The sequence below is a fragment of the Pongo abelii genome, chromosome 1, assembly GCF_028885655.2.
Source record: "Pongo abelii isolate AG06213 chromosome 1, NHGRI_mPonAbe1-v2.0_pri, whole genome shotgun sequence".
Lineage (NCBI taxonomy): Eukaryota > Metazoa > Chordata > Mammalia > Primates > Hominidae > Pongo > Pongo abelii.
Genome location: NC_071985.2, coordinates 12,541,915 through 12,565,394, shown reverse-complemented (window position 1 = coordinate 12,565,394; position 23,480 = coordinate 12,541,915).

Here is a 23,480-nt window from a genome sequence, read left to right as displayed (position 1 = left end):
TTAAAAAATGAGCAAAAGAGCTGAACAGACACCTCAAGAAAGAAGATAATTGGTGGTAAATATGCATATGAAAAGAGGCTCATTAAATGTCATTAAAGATTGAACATTTAAAAAATGAGATACTACTACCCAGTTACTAGAGTTGCTGAAATTCAAGACACTGACAGCACCAAATGCTGGTGAGGATGAGGAGCAACAGGAACTCTTGTTTTTTGCTAGTGGGAATACGAAATGGTCCAGCCACTTTGGAAGACAGTTTGGCGATTTTTTTAAAAACTACACATCATTTTCCACATGATTCAGCAATAGTGCTCCTTGGTATCTACCCAAATGAGCTTAAAACTTATGCACTTAGAAAAACCGGTCCATGAATGTTTATAACAACTTTATTCATAGTTGGTAAAACTTGGGGTCAATTAAAATGTTGCTTACTGAAGTAAGTGAATGAATAAACAAATTGTGGTACATCTGGAAAATGAAATACATTATTATTTAGCACAAAAAAGGAACGAGTTATCAAGCCATGAAAAGACATGGCAGAAATCTGAATGTATATTACTAAGCAAAAGAAGCCCATCTGCAAAGGCTACATACTATGTAATTCTGATTATACAAGTTCTAGAAAAGGTAAAACTATGAAGACAGTAAAAAGATCCATGGTTGCCAGGGGGTTGTGGGAAGGGAGAAATGATAGGGAGTGCACAGGGAATTTTAGAGCATTGAAACTATTCAGTATGATACTATAATGGTGAATACTTGTCATTATGCATTTTCCAAAACCAGCTGGGCACAGTGGCTCATGCTTTTAATCCCAGCACTTTGGGAGGCAGAGGCCGGTGGATCACTTGAGGTCAGGAGTTTGAGACCAGCCTGGCCAACATGGTAAAACCCTGTCTCTACTAAAAATACAAAAATTAGCCAGGCGTGGTAGCGTGCGCCTGTAGTCCCAGCTGCTCTGGAGGTTGAGGCAGGAGAATTGCTTGAACCTGGGAGGTGGAGGTTGCAGTGAGCCGAGATTGTACCATTGCACTCCAGCCTGGGGGACAGAGTGAGACTTTGTCTCCAAAAAAAAAAGAAAGAAAGAAACCATACAACATGAAGAGTGAACTCTAATGTAAATTATGGACTTCAGTTAGCAATAATATGTCAAGAATGGCTCATCAATTGTAATAAATGTCCTACTTGGGTAGGGGATGTTGATGATAGAGGAAACTGTTGGGGAGGATGTAGGTGAGAGTGTGTATAGGAGCTCTCTGTACTTTCTGTTCAATTTTTCTGTAAATCTAAAATTGCTCAAAAATAAGCATGAAATTTAAAAATTATACTTTTTTTGACACAGAGTCTCGCTCTGTCACTCAGGTTGGAGTGCAGTGGCACAATCTCGGCTCACTGCAACCTCCGCCTCCCAGTTTCAAGTGATTCTCTTGCCTCAGCCTCCCAAGTAGTTGGAATTACAGGCACACGCCACCACACTCAGCTATTTTTTTTTTTTTTTTGTATTTTTAGTAGAGATGGGGTTTCACCATGTTGGCCAGGCTGGTCTCAAACTCCTGACCTCAGGTGATCCACCTGCCTCGGCCTCCCAAAATGCTAGGATTACAAGCGTGAACCATCACCACGGTCTAAAATTGTACTTTCGAAATTTTTACATACAATATAGTTATGTGTGTGCATTTCTTTAAGTTCTCCAAAAATAACTGTAGGATACTTTGAGGGGTCCCGAGAACCTGCACTTGAGGCCTACTGAGCCAGTCAATGTTCGGTTAAGAATGAAATCCTGTTTAATGGGTGCAGAGTTTCAGTTTGGGAAAATGAAAACTTCCAGAGAAAGATAGTGACAATGGTTATACAACAATGTAAACGTACTTAATGCCACAGAACTGTGCACACCTAAAAGTGGTTAAAATGATAAACTTTATGTTAGGTGTATTTTGCCACAATAATTTTTTTAAAAAGTGCCTGGCACAGTGGCTCATGCCTGCAATCCCAGCGCTTTGGGAGGCCAAGGCAGGAGGATAACTTGAGCCCAAAAGTTCGAGATTAGTTTGGGCAATATGGTGAAACCCTGTCTCTACAAAAAATACAAACATTAGCTGGGCATGGTGGCGCACCCCTGTAGTCCCAGGTACTTGGGAGGCTGAGGTGGGAGGATCGCTTGAGCCTGGGAGGTTGAGGCTGATCACGCCGCTGCACTCCAGCCTGGGCAACAGAGCAAGACCCTGTCTCAAAGAATAAATAAGTAAAATGAATGAAATCCTGCAGAAATGCTAACTGCTAATCATCTAGTGCTACCACAGTGCTCATTTCAAATAAAAGTAATAAAGCAGGGGTCCGGAGAAGAAAAACTGGATTAATATTTCTGGGACTTTCCCATCTATAAAAATGATCTCCAAGCTCTAAGATATTAAGCTTCCATAATTCTGTGACTTGATTTCACAGGGATGTTTGCAAAATGGGGAGGTTGGATGGCTCATGAAGCAAAAATGAAAGGAAAGGTTTCAGTTTCCATTCTATGGTTTCAAATCAGTTTCAGCTATATTTCTGCATGGTCCTACCATCTGGAAAGAGGCTTCTAGGAAACCAGGCACAATTGTGAAGGGGTGAGTTTGCCTCTCTTACCATTTGTGGTATTTTCCACACTTCCTGAGCAGGCAGAACTTCTCAGCTCTTCATACCTCCCCACCCTCTTCCTCTGGTACCCTCAGCAGGTGCCCTTTCCTCCCTGGTTGCTCTAAAAGCCATCAAACATGAGCGTCTCATCTCCCTGAGACAAAACTCCCAAGCCTCCTTGCACACATCTCCATCTTCCCTCCTCCCTCAGTGAGCCCCTGTCTGTCCCCTTCTCGTGCTCTCTGATCCCATTCCTTTCTTCCTTTCATAGAGACCTTGATCCATATCTCCCATTTCTCCCTCAAATCATTACTTCCTCCCTCTTTTCTGGATTCTTTCCCTTAACATTCACATTTGCTCTAATATGCTCCAATTTTCTGTTTTCCTCACTTCTTTCTTGTCTTTTTATAGATAAAGGAAGTATTTTTTTCCTCAATCCAATTTTTCCCCACTTCTACTTTGAAAGCTATAAATTCTATTTCTATTCTTTTGGTAGTTAACATGGGAATTTTAACATGACATTTAAGGTATCAACTTCTAAAGTCATAGACATCTTTATCCTCCTCCAGGACAATACGAGGACCTTAAGACCACTGCAACACTGAGCACCTGTTCCTGACTTATGCTATTATTGTCATGCATTTTCTGATTGTTGATTGATGGTACAATTTTTTTTTTAGAGAGACAAAGTCTTACTCTGCCACCCAGGCTGGAATGCAGTGGCATGACCATAGCCCACTGCAGCCTTGAACTTCTGGGCTCAAGTGATCCTCTTTGCTCACCCTCCTACGTAGCTAGGACTATAGGTACATGCCACCAAACCTGGCTGATTTTAAAAAAATTTTTGTACAGATGCGGTCTCACTATGTTCACAGGCTGGTCTTGAACTCCTGGCCTCAAGCAGTCCTCCCTTCTTGGCCTCCCAGTTTTGGGATTGCAGGTGTGAGCCACCACACCTGGCCTAGATTTTTGTACATCAGTCTTGCATCTTGAAACTTTATACGAGTCATTTATTAGTTTTAGTTGCTTTTTTGTTGTTTCCGTCAGATTCTCTACACAATCAAGTCATTTTTATATAAGGACACTTTTACTTCTTCCTTTCCAATGTGGATGACTTTTTACTTATTTTTCTTGCCTTTTTACACTGGATACATCCTCCAGTACAATGTCGAATAGAACTGATAACCATGAAATCCTTGTCTTTTTCCTGATCTTAGTTAAAAGAAGGATTCAATACATCACCATTGAGTATGATGTTTTCTGTTTTATTCTCTAGTAGGTTGAAGAAGTTCCTCTATATTCCTAGTTCACGAAGACTTTTTTTTTTTTTTTTTTAAGCAGGAATGTATTTTGGATTGTCTTTTCTACAACTATCAAGATAATTATATGGTTGTTCTTTTTTTTTTTTTTTTGAGATGGAGTCTTGCTGTTGTCACCCAGGCTGGAGTGCAGTGGCATGATCTCGGCTCACTGCAACCTCTGCCTCCTGGGTTCAAGTGATTCTCCTGCCTTAGCCTCCTGAGTAGCTGGGATTACAGGCACCCACCACCACACTCGGCTAATTTTTGTATTTTTAGTAGAGATGAGGTTTCACCATGTTGGCTAGTCTGGTCTCGAACGCCCGACCTCAAGTGATCTGCCCACCGTGGCCTCCCAAAGTGCTGGGATTACAGGTGTGAGCCACCGTGCCTGGCCTATGGTTGTTCTTTATTAGCTTTTTGATACGGTGAATTACGTGATTGTTTTAGAACATCAAGCCAACCTTGTATACTTGAATAAACCCCACTTGGTCATGATGTATTCTTCTTTTTAAATATTACTGTGTTTGATTTACACAATTTATTTTAGAATATTTTGCATCTAAGTTCATAAAAGATATTTTCTTATGGTTTTTGTTCTTATAATGACTTTGTCTGATTTTGGTATGAGTTATGCTGGCCCCACTGGATGAATTAAGAAGCTATTCTTTCTTCTACAACTTCTGGAAGTTTATATAGAAATGATGTCAGCCAGGCATGGTGGCTCACACCTGTAATCCCAACACTTTGGGAGGCTAAGGCGGATGGATCACTTGAGGGTTGGGAGTGCGAGACCAGCCTGACCAACGTGGAGAAACCCCGTCTCTACTAAAAATACAAAATTATCTGGGCTTGGTGGCACATGCCTGTAATCCCAGCTACTCAGGAGGCTGAGGCAGGAAAATCACTTGAACCCAGGAGGCAGAGGTTGCAGTGAGCCGAGATCGCACCATGGCACTCCAGCCTGGGCAACAAGAGCAAAACTCCGTCTCAAAAAAAAAAAAGAAAAGTGAAAAGAAATGATATCTCTGGTATAATTCATCAGTTAAGCCATCTGAGTCTAGAGCTTTCTTTGTGGTAAGGTTTTAAACTGCACTTTCAATTTCCTCAATCAGGCTATTTAGAGTGTCTGTTCTTGAGTAAAATCTAGTAATTTATATCTTTCAAGGTATTTGCCCATTTTATCTAAGTTGTTCAAAATTTTTGACATACAGTTTTTAAAAAATATTCCTTGATTATCATTCTAATATTCATAGAATCTCACATTTGAAACTCAGGAAAGCAGTGCAAAAATGTGGATAGTCTCGCTATTGCTATTGATGTGAATAATAAAGTCCTTTGCCTCTGACCCAGGAGTCTCATGTCTTTTACCAGCATCCATGAAACTGGAGCAGTCTAGATTATTAACTTGCAAGTGGGGTAAATATCTTACATACTTTAGTTCTTGATGTACTTTACTTTGAACCTTTGTGTAACTTTATATATAAAGTGTATTTGCATAGGCAGCATACAGTTGGGTCTTACTTTTTTGTCCAGTCTGATAATCTGTTCTGTAAGTGGGGAGTTTAGACCATTTACATCTAATGTGATTAACATGATTAGGTTTAAGTCAGTCATCTTCCGAATGTTCCCTATTTGTTTCATCTGTTCTTTTTCCTATTTTTTTCTGCCTTCTTTTGGATCAATTGAATATTTTTAATGATTTTATCTCCTTTGTTGGTGTTTTAGCTCTAACTCCTTGATTCGTTATCTTAATAATTGTTTTAGGGCTTGTAGTATATATCTTTAACTTATCAGCGGTCTATGTTGAAATTATATTTTATTACTTCACATGCAATATACAAGCCTTACAGTAATACACTTTCTCTTTTTCTGAACTCTGTGCTAGTGCTGCCATATGTTTTACTTTTATATATTATAAATCTCATACTACATTGTTATTGTTTTTCTAAACTGTTCATCCATTTTAAGACATATTTCAACAATAAAAAAACTTACGTTCACTCATGTTATTACTACTTCTAATGCCCTTCTTTCTTTTGTAGAGATCCCTATTTTGATGGGGCATCATTTTCCTCCAACTTGAAGGATGTTAACATTTCTTTCTAGTGATGAGTTCTTTCAGGTTTTGTATGTCTGAAAAAGTATTTACCTTTATTTTGAAAGACACTTTCACTGGGTATAGGATTCCTGGTTTACAATGTTCTTTCAGTACTTTAAGATGTTATTTCACTGCCTTTTGGCTTGCATTGTTTCTGATGAGAACTCTTTTATAATTCTTATCTGTTCATAACCTGTCTTTCTTCTCTGTGTATAACACATCTTTTTTCCCCTGGCTACTTGTTTTTTTTTTTTTTTTGAGACAGAGTCTCACTTTGCCACCCAGGCTGGAGTGCAATGGCGCGATCTCAGCTCACTGCAATCTCTGCCTCCCAAGCTCAAGCGATTCTCCTGCCTTATCCTCCTGAGTAGCTGGGATTACAGGCACGAGCCACCCCGCCCAGCTAATTTTTGTGTTTTTAGTAGAGACGGGGTTTCATCATGTTGGCCAGGCTGGCCTTGAACTCCTGACCTCAAGTGATCTGCCTGCCTTGGCCTCCCAAAGTGCTGGGATTACAGGCTTGAGCCACCCCACCTATCCTCCCCTGGCTATTTTGAAGATTTTTTTTCTTTGTCCCAAATTTTTAGCAATTTGATGTTGTTTTCTTCATGTTTCTTCTGCTTCATCTTCACAGAATATATTCACTCTATGGGTCTTCATTAAATTGGGGGAAATTTCAGTCACTATTTCTTCAAATGTTTTTCCTGCGCTCTCCTCTAACTCTTCTTTCTCCGGGATTCCAGTTAGTTGGTCTATTAGGCTGCTTTCTGTTCCACCACTCACTGATGTTCTGTTTCTGTTTTTTAATTCTCTTTTCTCTCTTTTTAAAATTTTTAATAATTTCTCTTCCTAAGTATTCAAATTCACTAATCTTTCTGATGACTATTTAAAGCTAAACTGTTGGCTTCAGATTTTTGGAAATATGATTTTGGACTGTAAGTCCAAACAAATGTGAGGGCCAGCTTACATTTATAAACTCTTAGATGAGGATTTTTTTCCCTTTTGCTCAGTATCATGATTTAAGATGGAGCCTCTTTCTTCCTTCCTTTCTTTCTTTCCTTCTTTCCTTCCTTCTTTCCTTCCTTCCTTCCTCCTTTCCTTTCCTCCCTCTTTCTTTCTCTTTCTCTTTCTTTCTTCTTTCTTTCTCTTTCTTTCTTTCTTTCTTTCTTTCTTTCTTTCTTTCTTTCTTTCTTTCTTTCTTTCTTTCTTTCTTTCTTTCTTTCTTTCTTTCTTTCTTTCTTTCTTTCTTTCTTTCTTTCTCTTTCTTTTCTGAGATGGAGCCTTGCTCTGTCACCCAGACTGGAATGCAGTGGCACAATCTCAGCTCACTGCAATCTCTGCCTCCCGGGTTCAAGCAATTCCCCCGCCTCAGCCTCCTGAGTAGCTGGGATTACAGGCACACGCCACCACACCTGACAAATTTTTGTATTTTTAGTGGAGATGGGGTTTCACCATATTGGCCAAGCTGGTCTCGAACTCCTGACCTTAGGTGATCCACCCACCTCGGCCTCCCAAAGTGCCGGGATTACAGGTGTGAGCCACCACACCTGGCCGAGTCTTTTTATTTATTTATTGTATTGAACTTTAAAAAATGTCAGCTCCCACTAGAAAAGTTTTAACATTGCTCAGGTGACAGAATGAATGAGGGAGGAGGGAAAAGAACTTCCCATTATTTCATAGACCTCAGTATGCAGGCAATTACCTCTCTCTATAAACAAAATCCATCCTATCAACTTCTCAAAGGCATTTTGTTCTATTATTGGTAGAGTCAGGACTATTCCCTTTCTTAAAAGTCACTTCTGTATGGTATTAATCATTTACAATGTTATTTTGCATACATTATTTTATTTGTTCTTCATAATACCCCTGGTGAAGTATGCAAGGCAAGAATTATTCACATTTTACAGCTGGGGAAGCTGAAGCTTGAAGAATAATTTGTCTAGCATCACGCTGGTAATAAGTGATAATGCCAGATCTTGAATATAAATTCTGAAGTCCTGCTGATGTGAGACGTGAGTTTGATCCTTACGGTTAATAGTTTGCTTATATATGCCTCCAATGTATATTTTTAAGCTTAAACACATTAACTGGTTAATTAAAGGTGTTATAATCGATACTACAGCACAGACTGTTTAAACGCAGTGCTTCTCAAACTTTAATGTACATACAAGCCAGTGATGATCTTGTTAAAATGCAGTTTCTGATTTGTGAGGTCTCAAGGCTCTGCTGTGTAAAGCTCCCAGGCGAGGCTGCAGGTCTGCAGACAGAAGCATTTGAAATTGCAAGGATTTAGCAGATTTTTGCCAAGTAAACAATGACTTATAATGTGAGGGGGAGCAAAGTGTGATTTAAAATGTCCTGGACTAGGGATCAGGTTATGTTGGCTCTGATCTTAAGAAAACACTTGCAGATGCTAGAACTTGGAGTGATGTTAGCAGTTTTCTAACCCAAGTTTTTCATTTTCTACATGTATAGAAATCAAGCTCGGTCAGACGTGGTGGCTCATGCCAGTAATCCCAGCACTTTGGGAGGCCGAGGGGGGTTGATCACCTGAGGTCAGGAGTTTGAGACCAGCCTGGCCAACATGGCAAAACTCCTGTCTCCACTAAAAATGCAAAAAAATTAGCAGGGTGTGGTGGCGGGCACCTGTAATTCCAGTTACTCAGGAGGCTGAGGCAGGAGAATCGCTTGAACCTGGGAGGCGGAGGTTGTAGTGAGCCAAGATCATGCCATTGTACTCCAGCCTGGGCAACAAGAGTGAAATTCTGCCTCAAAAAAAAAAAAAAAGGAACTCAAGCTCAGAGTGATAAGGAAAGCTGCCTGGAGGCCTGGAGTCACACAATTAGGGAACTAGAACCTGGGTCCACCTGGCTCTAATATCAGTTCTTTTTCACGAAGCACACTGCCTCTCCAGACAGTAGTGATAATTAGAGCTGGGGCAGACTCCTTAATCTCTTAGCTTCAATATCCTTATCTTTAAAATGAGAGGCCTGGATATGAACACTAAGATTCCCCTATCACTAATACTCGCTAATAGTTAATCTCCCTTATTTCTCACATTGGAGAAGAGTAGAGGGAGACAAAATGAGTCTGTCTGCTGCTGTAGAACTTTAGACCAAAGACAATTAACCCAAGCACAAAGTAGTGTTTAAAATAAAATGTCAAGTGCAAATGTACCCTGTCCATAGTTAGAAGAGAGTCCTCTGGTTCTCAGACTCTATCAAGTGAGAAAATTGTATTGCCTTTTGCCTCATAACACTTGTATTATTTTCAGGTAAGTCGCCTTAAGGACTAAATTACTGGGGGAGACTTGGAACTTGGCTTACTTTCTGTGACTAAGAGACAACAAAACTCATCATTGAATCCCTTTATCATTGCCAAGTCTTGCAGAAGGAACCTTTAATAACCGTTCAGTGGTGGCCTTTCTACACTTCCTCCACCACCTGACTTTTTTCTGTTTAGATCTTCAGGGTCCATTATGAAGCACTGGAAAAGAGACACTCATAGTATAATTGATCTTTGAAAGATGTGCTTGGAGATTTCTCTTGGATAAAGAAAATAAAAGTTTCTAACAATTTTATGATTTTTCAGAGAGCAAGTGTATTTGTATGAATGTTCAGACAAAGATAATGAAAGCATGTTACTCAATATAATGTACAAAATTAAGAAAAAGAAGATTAAGATAGAATGGCAAAATTTCAGGCTTTCTGCCAAAATGAAACAAACTAGCCTTTTGGTACATTTGGTAGATCCATACATCCTGATTACAATTTGAATAAACAATGGCTATTTCTTCTTTCTAGAAACGGGATCTTGCTAAGTTGCCCAGGCTGGACTCAAACCCGGCAATAATAACCATTTTAAGTCTCCATTTAAATCTTGACGAAGGTTTGTCCTACCAATAGGCTTTGTCCCAAGCATAGAACCTTATCTATATAACATATCTTTATACCTATATAACCTTATCTATATAACATACCTGAGTAGCAGATTCTCAAAAGGCAATCTTAGCCAGGGCTGATGCCCTCCAAATCTCTCCTCCAACCAAATCACTCTCCTTGCCCTAGCTCCACAAGTTGGGTCTGACTATTGAACGTGTACCCAAACTGAATTCACCATCTTCCCTATGACTTCTGCATACTCCTATATCTGTTCCTTTCTCTCTATTGTCTCAAGGAGTGGTAGGTACATCCACCCACTGGCCAAGTCAGGAACCTAAGAGGAAACCTAGATTCCTTTCTCTATCTTCCTCTGCCTCCATCAAATCAATTAAAATATTATCTTTTGGCTGGGTGTAGTGGCTAACTTTTGTAATTCCAGCACTTTGGGAAGCCAAGGCAGGAGGATCGCTTGAGTACAGGAGTTGGGGACCAGCCTGGGTAACATAATGAAACCCCGTCTTTACAAAAAAATGAAAAAATTAACCAAGTGTGGTGGTGCACACCTGTGGTCCCAGCTACTTGGGAGACTGAGGTGGGAAGACAGCTTGAGCCCGGGAGTTTGAGCCTGCAGTGAGCTATGATCATACCACTGCACTCCAGCCTGGCAACAGGGAGAGACTCCATCTCAAAAATAACAATAATAATAAAACAAAAAAAAATACAATAAAACGTCCCCTTCTTTCACCTTCCAGATGTCTCTGGTGCCCATTTCCTTGACTCCATCTCCATTGCCATTGTTCCAGCTCCCTCTTATGCTCTGCCACTGGAATGATCTTTCTAACACAGTAATCCAACCGTGTGTACCTGAGCAAATTCTCTAGTAGCTCTTCCTGACATATAGAACCAATTTTTATGGTGCAGTGTGGCATATAAGGCCCTTCCTCATGGTTTGCACCAGCCCAAGTGCTCATGTGTCCAGTTTTATTTCCTGCCATGCCCCATTGTGACACCTTTCAGGCTCAGGGCTGTAAAGGGGCTCCATGCCTTTGCACGTGTTGTTCTTTCTTTCTAAATACCAACCCTGGTTTACTAACCTAGGAAACTCCTGCTTGTCTTTCACATCTCAGCTAAAATCCCACTTCCTCTGCAAAACCTGTCTTGTCCCATCGAGTCAGACCTGATTCCAATCTTCCTATACAACCTCACATTTGCACACACTCCCATTAATGCTCTTAAATGATTGCACTAGAGCTCTTCATGTGTGTGATTCTCTCCTCATTAGCTCATGAGCTTCTTGAAGGTGAGAACACTTTACTTTCTTCTTGGTATCACCAGCAGCTACCATGGTGCTTAGTACTTGGAATAAGCATAAAAAATATTTGCTGGATAGAGATATGAATGAATGATGTTGATATATATCACTCATCACTCCTTTTTGACCTGCCTTATCCAAATTGCTTGGCTGAGCCAGAACTGATTAGGAGAAAATTCTAAAAATTCCACCTTCGTTACATGGGAATATTCCTAAATTGGAGTGGCCCAGGGAGGTGGTCATTCAAAAACAAAAGTTGAAACTACTTTCCCCCAAGCTCATGTTTGGAAAATTCTTTTGCCTTGTTTCCTTATGGTCTCTGGAGAGAATAATTAGACTAAATACAAGAGTTGCATCAGAGGAGATTTGAATACCTTGGATCAGAATCAACCAGCTAAAATGAGATAGACTGAGAATACTGCTTTGAGAAACAGTGTTATAGTGACTCAGAAGTCTGATATCAGATAGATCTATGTTTGAATCCTGACTGCAACATTTACTAGTTGTAGGCTGATTTACTTATTGATGGCGCAGTGATTATTTTTAATGGCCTGCTATGGTGCAGGCATAGTTCCAGAGTCTGCGGACAGTGAGAGCTAACATTAGTGAAACATTTAGCACAAGCTTGGCAAATATCATGCTGTTAACATGTGGTAGATATTATTATTAGTAAATCCATACTAGTCCAGACATCCAAAATTCAGACAGTGATGTACCAAGAAACCATAAATATACCAGTGGCATTAAAGATGTTCTTAAGGAATTATTCGAGCCACCACCCGAGTTCCAGTCAAAATTAAAGTCTTTGCCCACCTCTCTCACTTCCTCGTTGTCTTCTAGCACTGTGTCCTGGTCTTCATCGTCTAACATCCTACATCCTAAAAACATCCTACATCCTAAAAACAGTGCATGTATCCTTCCATTTTTCAAAAGTCCGAATTACATCTCCCTACTCAGAACCCAAACTCAGATTCATCAAGTCTGTCTCAGACATTGCCTGAATCAAACAATTGGCACAAATGGATATTCATGAATGGGTGAACTTAAGCCCTATATGCCCTCCAACTTCCCAATCCCCACCGGAAAGTAAGAGTGCGCTCCTGGGGCTATCTTAGCTTGAGTGGATCCTGAAGGGCATGTCTGGCAGGGAGAGGGCTGCTGCCCTAGAGATTCAAGTTTATCAAAATGGAACGGAAGTCAAGTCAGGTGGGAGACATTGTTAGAAAATGAGAGAATAACTGAGGTTGACATTAGGAGATAGAGTAAAAAACCTAGGAATGCAGGAACCAGGGAAATGGGACTAGAACCTGGGTGGACTGAGCAAATGGGAGGAGACTTCTGGGAATGCCTGGGGTTCCCAGGCATTCAGGGTTGCTGCTGCGTAAGTGTTTACTGGGCTGTGATAACACAGGTAACCTGTAGAATCATCTATACCCTAAATGAAGAACTTAGTCATCTAAACAGCTCTCCAGCTAGTGGAATGTTTGGAACACAATTTTTGAGCTGATAAACTTCTGATACTCCTTGCCATCTGAAATTTCAAAAGGACTTATCTCCTTCCCCCTCTCTTTCCCTCCTTGCTGTCCCTTCACCTCCATCTCTCCCAAATACATGCAAAGGTGGATGGTAAAAAAAAAAGTTCAGGCCAGGAGCAGTGGCTCACATCTGTAATCCCAGCATTTTGGGAGGCCGAGGTGGGTGGATCACTTGAGGTCAGGAGTTCAAGACCAGCCTGGCCAACAGGGTGAAACACCATCTCTACTAAAAATACAAAAAATTAGCTGAGCGTGGTGGTGCACACCTGTAATCCCAGCTACTTGGGAGGCTGAGGCAAAAGAATTGCTTGAACCTGGGAGGCGGAGGTTGCAGTGAGCCAAGATTGTGCCACTGTACTCCACCTGGGCAACAGAGTGAAACTCCGTCTCAAAAAAAAAAAAAAATTAATCAACCTTACTGAGACAACACTGCATTTAGGAATGAGGATCTCCATGCAGGGATATAGAAAGATATCCAAGATGCAGTGTTACATTAAAAAAGGAAGCTGTACCATAGTTTATATAGTTTAATCCTATTTAAGTTTTTAAAAAATAATAGTTATGAGTTAATATGCATAGAAAAATTCTGAAAGGATCACAAGAATCTGTTAACATTGGTTGTTTGTATGGTTAGGAAAAAGCATTACATTTATAAATGCACACTTATAGAAAACAAATGATTAAGCACTATTGAACAGCTGCATTTGCATTAGATCAAGCACTATTGAACAGCCACATTTGCATACCACCCACCTGTACTTTTTTCACTTTTTAAAGGGGCTCCGCACTTCATGGTAACTCAAGAGAACTGTAAACATCATCAATAGGAAAGAGAATGTGGGTTGATGCAGAATCAGTGCTGAAAATGCCAAGGATGTCTTATTGTGTTAAGTCTGTTCTTAACAATAAGTAACAATTATTGGATTGAATTTTATCTTTTGTTATTTACCTATACTGCCTTCTGACTCTGTGAAAAAGACCTAGGTGTCTTAACTGACGGCAAGTTCAATAGAAGCTTCTGTAGGCGGACAAAAAAATCAAATGCAAAGTTAAATTGCACTAATAGATGTGACGTTCAGTTGTTGATGAGTGTTCTTTGAGCTGGCAAGAACACAGCTAGTAATAAAGGCTACCATTTATTATAAATGTAACATGTACTCATTGTAAAAAGAAAAACAAATAGTACAAAATTGTATGAAATAAACACAATTTAGTTCCCCCATCTTTCCATCCCTACCTATTCCCCACATTTCTCTGATAGGAACAGTTTGGGATGTTTTCTTCCAGATGCAAACATTTCATCTTGCAATTCACTTTTCATTTCTAAATCGCAAACATCAAAATTGAGAGACGTTTCATAATCATTAATCAGTCCCCTACACATGGACATTTGTCTGGATCTGTAGAGTAGATTCAAAAAGCAGAATTTCTGAGTCAAATGGTACAATTACAATGTTTGATTAGTAACAAATCCTTTCCAGATAGGTTGCATCGAAATCACCTTTTAGAAACAGTATATATACATGCAGAAGTTTGTCCAGAAAAAAATTAAGAAGGCAATATGACACAGCTGTGGAATATGTAGGTTTTGTAATAATTAATAATTCTTAATAGATGCTATTATGGTGAAGAACCCTCCCACCTCAGCCCCTGAGTCAGTAGGACCACAGATGCTTAGACATCTTCTCTGGAGCTCCAGAAGAAAGGTGGAGCGACTAATAGGTAGAAGTTACATCACTTCTTCCAAAACTAAGATGAATTCAGGGAACCATAGATTGTTCAATTTGGTGAACTTTAAGAAAAAAGGATAAGAAATTATGACTCCTAAATTATGAGCTGTTTGACCTTGGACATATTATATAACATCTCCCACCCTCAGTTCCCCAATTTGTTTGTTTGCTTGTTTTTGGAGACAGTCTCACACTTTTACCCAGGCTGGAGTTCAGTGGCATCATTGTGGCTTCGACTTTACGGGCTCAAGCAACCCTCCCACCTCGGCGCCTGAGTCAGGAGGACCACGGGTGTGTACCACTATGCTCAGCTAATTTTTTTAAAAAAATCTTTTTGTAGTGTGGGGTCTCACTATTTGCCAAAGCTGATCTCGAACTCCTGGCCTCAAGTAATTCTCCCACTTCAGCCTCTGAACGCACTAGGATTACAGGCGTGGGCCATAGCATCAGGCCTCCTCATTTGTAAAATGGGAATCTTAGTTTCTCCCTCCTAGGCAGCTGTGCAGATTACTGAGATAATTTATGATGACCACAATGTTTACCACACAGAGAGCTCTTAATAGATGCTGTTATGGTGAAGAACCTGGAGAACAAGTATCGTGAGATAATACCAAAGAACTTGTGTGTACTGTTGATTGTCTTAAAATGTTTGAATCAGATTAGACATCTTCCTTGGAGCTGCAGTAGAAAGGTGGAGCTACTAATGGGTAGAAGTTAATCACTTCTTCCAAAACTAATGTGAATTCGGGGGACCATAGATTGTTCAATTTGGTGAACTTTGAGAACAAAGGATACAAAATTATGACTCCTAAACTTGATACTGAGTCATGAAGGGGCCATGCAAGTGAGGGTCTCTGAAGTTTAAGCTTCAGGAAATCCACCTTCAGATGAGTCACTGTGAGACAGTGAACTTCCTAGGACTGAAAAATTACAGTCTGGGTCACAGCAGCTATGCCAGAGGTCTAGAAATAACGCAAGTAAGCAAGTTATTTATTTATTTATTTATTTATTTATTTATTTTGGTCTTTAATAGTGTTCTTTAGTTGATTCCTGTACTGGGTGGGAATTCAGACTAGATAACATTTACTAGCTCTTAAATGTCTCTGTCGGCCGGGCGCGGTGGGTCACGCCTGTAATCCCAGCACTTTGGGAGGCCGAGGCGGGTGGATCACCAGGTCAGGAGATCGAGATCATCTGGCTAACACGGTGAAACCCCATCTCTACTAAAAACATAAAAAAATTAGCCGGGCATGGTGGCGGGCTCCTGTAGTCCCTACTACTTGGGAGGCTGAGGCAGGAGAATGGCGTCAACCCAGGAGGCGGAGCTTGCAGTGAGCCGAGATCGCGCCATTGCACTCCAGCCTGGGCGACAGAGCCAGACTCCGTCTCAAAAAAAATAAAATAAAATACATGTCTCTGTCTCCTGAATCTGAAAGTTGTTGGTATACATCAAAATACCCTAAATCTATGTATCCTGAAGGAGAAGAAAGAACGGGTAATTTACAACATGAGTTATTCTTCCTTAAATCATTAATAGTACTTAAAGTTTCTTTTAGGAACAAGGACTGCACGATGATGTGGTACAGTGCAGAACTGGAAAGAAGACTGAGAGGGTCTCGGGCAAGATGAGAGGGGGGCTTGAAGATTAATACTATGGAAGGAGGAAGGCAGCGGGGAAGCAGACAAGCAAGGTTTGAGTATCCCTGGCAGCGAGTGGGATTCTTATGCATGTCAAGGACATTTCAGAGATTCTGATTCTGATTCTTGGGTCCTGGAATTTTCCATTACCTTGAGGTGGAAAAATGGCTGGGTGAGAGTTTGGGCAGTAGACCTGAAACAAAGGCCTGAAGAGGAGCCTGTGGAAATGGAATTGTGACCTCCAACTGTGGCTCTGTCACTAACTAGTCGATCTCAACTAAGTCCCATAATCCCTTAGCAGTGGTTAGCAACAGCCCTGGGGTCAAGTTCTAGGTTTTACCAACTACGAGTTGTATGAGCTTGGGCAAGTTACTTAATCTCTGTAAACCACAGTTTCCTCATGTGTAATGGGGGATGCTTGTACTTGCTTCAGACATAAACTTGCTGTGAGATTTAATTAGCTAGCATTGAAAGCATTCCCAGAGTGCCTTGCAGAAAGTGTCCAATAAATGTTAGCTATATTTGTTTTTTTTAAAAAAATTATGGACATCTATATGCACTGGTTTTTTTTTATTTTTTATTTTTGGTACCAGGTGTAATGAAAATTCAAACTGTACAAAGTCAGGTCCTTGCTTTCCAGGAGTGTATAATCTTCTATGGGAAATAATATATAATTATTTATGATTCAAGGCAGTATTTGTTAGTTACACATAACTGGCATTCAAAAGGTTTTTGCAATACAGAGGTGAGTCGCTTCTGGCTAAAATTATCAGGAGGTGTTTTAGAGAAGGCATTTAAGATGGGCCTCCAAAGACAGGCAGAATCTTAAAAATTAAAATTTGTGAGATATACTGAAAGAATCACGATCCAGTCCAAATTGTTAGGGCAACAGAGAAACACACAGTTCATTTTTAAACAGCTTTGTTGAGATATAGTTGGCATAAAATGAACTGTGCATATTTAAAATGTACAATATGATATGTACATATATCCCTGCAAAACCGTCACTGCAATCAAGATAATGAACATATCACCCAAAAGTTTTCTTATGCCACTTTGAAATCCTTCCTTCCCACCCACACCCAGGCCTTCCCAATTTCCAGGCAACCACCAATCTGTGCTCTGTCAGTGTAAATTTGCTTGCATTTTCTGGAATTTTATGTAAGTGTAATCATAAGGTATGAACTTTTTTATGTGTGCCTTATTACACTCCACATAATGATGCTGAGATAGTTCATTCCTTTTTATTGTTGAATAGTACTGTATTCATGAATTTACAATTGTTCTTCCACTGATGAAGATTCAGACTGTTTTCAGTTTTTGGTTATTGCAAATAAAGCGACTATGAACATTGATGTCCAAATGTTGGTATGGACGCACACTTTCTTTTCTCCTGGATAAATACCTCGAGTGGAATGGCTAAATCATATAGCATGTGTCTAACTGTTTAAGAAACTGTCAAACTGTTTTCCTAAGTAGTTCTACCATTTTATATTCCCACCGACAATGTGTGGGAATTCCAGTTTCTCCATAACCTTCCCAACACTTGATATGTTCAGACTTTAGAGTTCAGATATTTTTATTGGTGGGTAGTTGTAGCTCATCGTGGTTTTAATTTGCATTTTTCTAATGACTAATAATGTTGACCATCTTTTCATATGCTTATTTTCCATTAGTGTATGCTCTGATCTATCTTTTAAAGTCTTTTGTCAACCTTTTATTGGGATTGATTATTTTCTTACTGTTGCATTTAGAGAGTTCTTTATGTATTTTGGATATAAGTCTATTGTTGGATATGTGATTTGAAAATATTTTTATTGTTTTTACCATTACTGTGTTCAATTTGCTAATATTTCATTGTGGGTTTTTGCATCTGTGTTAACGAGAAAAATTGGTCTGTTTTCATTCATTCTTTCTTTCTTTCTTTCTTTTTGCATTATCTTTTTCTGGTTTTGGTGCCAATGTAATGCTGGCCTCCTGAAATGAGTTGGGAAGTGTTCCTTCTATTTCTGTTTTCTGGAAGAGATTGTGCAGGACTAGAGTTATTTCTTTCAATGTTTGGTAGATTTTGCCACCGAAGCCATCTGAACCTGGAGATTTCTTGGTACAATTGAATTTTGTACATCTATCTTATATTCAACCTACAGCTTTGATAAACCAACTTATTAGTTCTAGTAGCTTTTTTGAAGTTTCCATCATATTTTCTACATAGATGATTATGTCTATGAATAAACACATTTTTACTTCTTCTTTTTCAATCTGGCTATTTACTTGCCTTGCCTTTTTCTTTCCATTTCTTTTTCAATACCAGTACAATGTTGAATAGAAGTTGTGAGAGCAGACATATGGTTTTGTTCCTGATTGTAGGAGAAAATCATCCAGATTTTCAACATTAAGAATGGTGTTGGTTGAAGGTTTTTTCACAGATACCCTTTATCAGGCTCCCTTCTGTTCTAGTTTGCTGAGAATTTTATCTGTAATGGATGTTGGATTTTGTTAAATGCTTTTTTGTATCTATTGAGATGATCATATGGTATTACTCTTTTAGTCCACTAATACGATAAATTAATTGATTTTTGAATATTAAACCAATCCTGCATTTCTGGAATAAACCCATTTGATCACCATGAAACCAATTTACTAAAATTTTGTTAAGAATTTTTGCAACTATTTTCATGAAGGATATTGATCTGTAGTTTGTGTTGTTAAAGCGAGATGTCCATTTCATCTAAGTTGTTGAATTGGTTGTCATACAGTATAGGTATGAAAGTATAGTATAGATATAAAAGAATAATATGTGAATATTAAAATATTCACATATTAAATATATTCTTAATAGTAATATTCACAGATTATTATTTTAATATCTATAGAAACTGCAGTAATGTCACCTCTTTCATTTCTGATACATATAATTGGTGTCTTCTTTCTTTTTTCAGTGTGGCTTGAAGCATATCAATTTTATTGGTTTCCTCAAAGAACCAACTTTGAGCTTACTGATTTTCTCTCCTGGGTTTATGAATGTCAATGATTTCTACTTTGATCTTTATTATGCCTTTTCTTTCGCATACTTTACTTTGCCCCTTTTTTCTAGTTTCTTAAGGTGGAAGCTGAGGTCAGTGATATAAAATCCTTCTTTTCTAATATAGTCATTTAGTGCTATAAATTTCCTCTTAAGTCCTGCTTTAGTGATATCCTGCAAATTCTTTAATTTTCATGTAGTTAAAAATCACTTTCTAAAATTATTTAAAATTTTTTTCTTTGATCCATGGGTTAACTAAAAATGTGTTATTGAATTTCAAGTATCCAAGGAATTTTCAGAGATCTTTCTGTTACTGACTACTAACTTAATTCCATTGTTATCTGAGAACACTCACTTTATGATTGAATTCTTTTAAATTTATTGAGAGTTGTTTTACAGCCTTGAAAATGACCTGTCTTGATTTTCATGCGGGTTCCCCATAACCTCCAAGTCCCATTGAGGTGACAGCAAAGGGCTCATAATGAAAGCCTGCACACACAGTGAGTGTCATTATAGAAGAGGAACACTGAGCTTGTGCCACAGGAACTTTTATAGCAACCGAAAGCAAGACTTTTTTGCTTGGGAGTAGATATTACTGCATTTGTCAAGGCTGCACATTGCAAATACAACCCTGAGAAATGGGCAGGGTAAAGAGCTGTCAGGGTCCTGTCATTTCTGGCAGACCAGCAAGAATGTGCAGGCATATTCAGGACAGATGGTGAATTGTTCTTTCAGCAAACTCATTGAAGCTCTTTTCATTCTTTTGGATTATTTTTTCTTTCTGTGTTTCATTTTGGGTTGTTTCTATTGCTATGCTTTCAAAGTTCACTAATCTCTTCTCTAGTGTCTAATCTTCCCTTAATGCCATTCAGTGTATTCTACTTCTCAGACATTTTAGTTTTCATCTCTGGAAGTTTTATTTGAGTCTTTTAAAACGTATCTTTCATATCTGTATTTAAGTTTTTGAACATACGGAATATAGTCATAGAAACTGTTTTAATGTCATTATCTGCTAACTTTAACATCTGTCAGTCCTAAGTCAGCTTCAATTGATTTATATTCTCATTATTATGGTGTGTTTTCCTGTCTCCTGGTATGTCTGGTAATCTTTTAACTTTAATTTTTTTATTTTTTTGAGACAGAGTCTCACTGTATCACCCAGGCTGGAGTGCAGTGGCGTGATCTTAGCTCACTGTAGCCTCCGCCTCCTGGGTTTAAGTGATTCTCCTGCCTCATCTTCCCGAGTAGCTGGGATTAAACCCACAACCACACCCGGCTAATTTTTGTATTTTTGTAGAGACGGGGTTTCACCTTGTTGGTCAGGCTGGTGTCAAACTCCTGACCTCAGGGGATCCACCCACCTTGGCCCCCCAAAGTGCTGGGATTACAGGTGTGAGCCACCACGCCCCGCCATGCCTGGTAATCTTGTATTGAATGTCAGGTTTTGTGATGTTTTACCTTGTTGGGTGCTGGATATTTTTGTATGCCTATAAATATTCTTGAGCTTTGTTTTGTGATGCAGTTACTTGGAAATGGTTTTAATCTTTTGGGTCTTGTTTTTATGATTTGGTTAACCAGCTTAGTGCTCTATTTAGGACTAATCATTCTGCACTGCTGAGGCAAGACCTTCCTCAGTATTCTACTCAGTGCTCTGTGAATGATCAGTTTTTTCCAGTCCTGTGGGTGGGAGGCAGTGGTTGTTTCAGGAAGAATTATCCCAGTTCCCCACACTCCACCTTCGCCACAAGTGGAAGTCCCCTTACTAGTTTCTTGACTTTGTCTGTTACTTCTTCAAGTACTTTTTTTTTTTCCTGTTCTCCCACTTCAGAGACTCCAATTACTTGGATACTAAGCTGCATGAAGGCTTCTCACAGCTCACAGATCCTCTGGTCATTTCTTTTTTTTTTTGAGACGGAGGCTCACTTTGTTGCCCAGATTGCAGTGCAGTGGTGCGATCTTGGCTCACTGCAACCTCCACCTCCTGGTTCAAGCGATTCTCCTGCCTCAGCCACCCAAATAGCTGGGATTACAGGTGCCCACCACCATGCCCAGCTATTTTTGTATTTTTAGTAGAGACGGGGTTTCACCCTGTTGGCCAGGCTGGTCTTGAACTCCTGCCTTCAGGTGATCCGCCCACCTTGGCCTCTCAAAGTGCTGGGATTACAGGCGTGAGCCACTGCGCCTGGCAGTGCTCATTTCTTAAGCCTGTTTTCTCTCTGTGTTTCATATTGGATTTTTTCTATTGCTATGCCTTCAAATTCACTCATCTTTTCTAATGCAGTGTCTATAGGCAAACGCGTTTAGTGTATTTTAAAATTTCAGATATAGTTTTCATCTCCAGATATTAAATTTTTCATATCTCCTCTGTCTCTACTTGTCAGGTTCAATCTCTCCTCTAGCTTCTTAAATATATGGAATATAGCAATAATCACTCTTTTAATGTTCCTTTCCACTAATTCTATCATCTGTGTCAATTCTAGGTCAGTTTTGATTGATGGATTGTTCTCATTATGGATCATATGTGCCTGCTTCTTTGCACACCTGTGAAAAATTTGGTAATATTTCACAGGTGGCAGAAATTGCAAATTTTACCTTTAGGTAAAATTTGAGTGTTGAATGTTTTCATATTCCTATAGATATGTTTGAGCTTTGATCTGGGACATGGTTAAGTTACTTGGAAATTACGATTTTCAGGTCATGCTTTTCAGGTTTTGCAGGCAGGACCAGTACAACATTTCATCAGGAGCTAATTTCCCTCCAGGTCGGAGTACTCTGATGCTTTGTGGATTATAAGGTTTTCCACCCTGGCTGATGGAAACAGGAACTATTCCTGGCCCTTTATGAATTTAAGAATCATTCCTTCTATTCCTTTCGGGACCTTCTTTCCTTGGCCTCAGGCAGTTTCCTCTCATGCAGTCACTGATCAGATTCCAGGGAACAGCAAATCTCCAGGATTCTCTCTCTTTGCAGCTCCATTTTCTGCTGTAATTGGCCTTGCAAATTCTAATGTTCGGTCTCTCTGAACTCTCAGTTTATGGAGACCAGTAAGCTGTGCCTGGGTACCCCTTTATTGCATTGCATCTTGAAAATTTTCTCCAGACTGTAAGCTGGGGCAATTGCAGTACTCACATCATTTACTTTCTGCCTCTGAGGGTTCATTGTCCCTCTTTGCCTGATGACTAATGTCTTGAAAACCGTTGTTTTATGTGTTTTTTCCTGCAGGCTTTAGTTGTTTCAGGCAGGATGGTAAATCTGGCGCTGTTTTTTCCATCTCATCTAGAACTTTAAGTCCCCACGTTAATTTTTGAAAACTAAGTTGAACGATGTAGCACTTTTTGTAATTGTACATCCAATTTCTTTTCTTTTCTTTCTTTCCTTTTTTTTTTTTGAGATGGAATTTTGCTCTTGTCACCCAGGCTGGAGTGCAGTGGTGTGATTTCTGCTCACTGCAACCTCCGCCTCCTGGGTTCAAGCGGTTCTCCTGCCTCAGCCTGCTGAGTAGCTGGGATTACAGGTGCAAGCCACCATAGTCAGCTAATTTTTTTTTTTTTAATTTTTTTTAGTAGAGATGGGGTTTCATCATGTTGGCTAGGCTGGTCTTGAACTCCCAACCTCAGGTGATCTACCCACCTCGGCCTCCCAAAGTGTTGGGATTACATGTGTGAGCCACTGTGTCTGGCCCCAGTTTCTAATAGTTAAAATTTATTGATCAACTTGTTTCAAGATTATGATTTTAATCCAAAATATAAACTCTAAATTTTAAATTTAAATCCAAGTAAATTAGCTCAGTCACTATTTCCAGGGATACTACTTCTCTCAACAAATGTTTGAGCACCACTGTGCGGTGGACACGCCTGTAGCTGCTGGGGTCTACAACCGTGGACGAGACAAAATCCCTGCGTTCGAGGAATTTACATCCTAGTGAGAATGTTTTTGAAAATGTTAATGTGGCGGGGCGTGGTGGCTCACACGTGTAATCCCCACTTTTGAAGGCTGAGGCAGGTGGATCATCTGAGGTAGGGAGTTTGAGACCAGCCTGACCAACATGGACAAACCCCGTCTCTACTAAAAATACAAAATTAGCCGGGTGTGGTGGCACATGCCTGTAATCCCAGCTACTCGGGAGGCTGAGGCAGGAGAATCGCTTGAACCGGAGAGGCGGAGGTTGCGGTGAGCCCAGATCACGCTCTTGCGCTCCAGCCTGGGCAACAAGAGCGAAGCTCCATCTCAAAACAAAACAAACAAAACAAAACAAAACAAAACAAAAGAAAACAAAAGTTAATGCAATCTGTTTGCTAATTGTTAGTCTTTCTGCATAAAGCCCCAAACAGTAACGGTGAGTGATGTAAAAAT